The following is a 1,667-nucleotide window of genomic DNA, read 5'->3' on the forward strand; positions in this document are numbered from 1 at the left end:
AGTTCCCAGGGCCTGAATTCTAGCCTAAGCACTGGAAAAAACAATATTCGTATATGAGATCTATTTACACACATGGGTTTACTGCATGTGATGTTTATTACCCTTATTTATGTAGTATTATTACAATATAACAGTTCATTCATTACATCATATCACCTAGATTATAGTTGCATATGGATTATACATCGTACTTAGACCCAGGACTTTCACAGAGAAGGAAAAAAATGTGTCAAAATTGGCTTCTTACTCCACGAATAAATTTTTGGCCATGCTGGCATTTCAACTCACTGCCTACAATGCCCAATCCATAAATGGGGTCACAGTCTTAACACACCAGCCTACAGGAAACTGAGCTGCCAGGAAATTCTGAGGACCTTTGATCAAGCCAAAGTAGTGCCCAATATATATATTGATAGATATGTATATGTGTATGTGTGTGTGTGTGTCTCTCTCTTTATATATATATATTTTATATAATATTATATATAATATATCATATAATATTATATATATTATATATAATATATCATATGATATATCATATGATATATATAATATATATATCATTGTATAAAATATATCATATATCATATGATATACATAATATATCATATGATATATATAATATATGATATATAATATATACATAATATTATATGATATATGATATATATTATATATTATATAATATATTATAACATATATTATATATTATATGATATATTATATATCATATAATATAATATATCATATGATATATTATATATTATATATAATATTATATTACATATTATAGATATTATACTTATATTATATATAACATAATATATTATATATTATATTAAATATTATATTAAATATTATATATATTATATATTATAATATATGTAACATATATTATATATTATATATAATATTATATAATATATATAATATATATAACATATATTATATATTATATTAAATATTATATATAATATTATATAATATACATAATATATATAACATATAATATAATATATAATATTATATATCATATATCATATATGTTATTTAAAATATATATAATATAATATTATATTATAAATAATATATATTATATATATAAAGAGAGAGAGGGAATGTGAGGGTATTAAATTTTATATATATATATTATTACCAATTATTAGTTATTACATTATGCCACCATTTAATGATGTATCATGGTTGAATACTTATAAAAGCATTCTTTAAAAATTAGTTAATATCCGTCCATTAGGGGAATCATACAATAGTGCTAAAATGGACGATGTAAATCCAATAATATTTGTGTGGCATTCTAAAATAGAATCATGAATGAAGTGCAAATTTAATTATTACTTTTATAGCATTCCATTAGCATTCAAATGATTAGGAATGAGTTTGTCAGGATCTCCCTCCATTTGTGGATGGCAGTCCTAGCATTTGAAGTCCAAGCCTGGGTAGTTTACTTCGAATGCCAATCATTGGAATGACACCATGAAGATTTCAGATTGTCACAATTAAAAAAAGAACAAGAACAGAAGAAATCCAGGTGTCAATGGCTCCTGCCTGTAATCCTAGCTCCTCAGGAGGCTGAGAATGCAGAGAATGCCATTTTGAATTCAGCCAGGGCAGGAAAGTCGGTGACACTCTTATTTTTAACAGAT

The sequence above is a fragment of the Dipodomys spectabilis genome, unplaced genomic scaffold, assembly GCF_019054845.1.
Source record: "Dipodomys spectabilis isolate Male_0828 unplaced genomic scaffold, ASM1905484v1 ptg000558l, whole genome shotgun sequence".
Taxonomy (NCBI): domain Eukaryota; kingdom Metazoa; phylum Chordata; class Mammalia; order Rodentia; family Heteromyidae; genus Dipodomys; species Dipodomys spectabilis.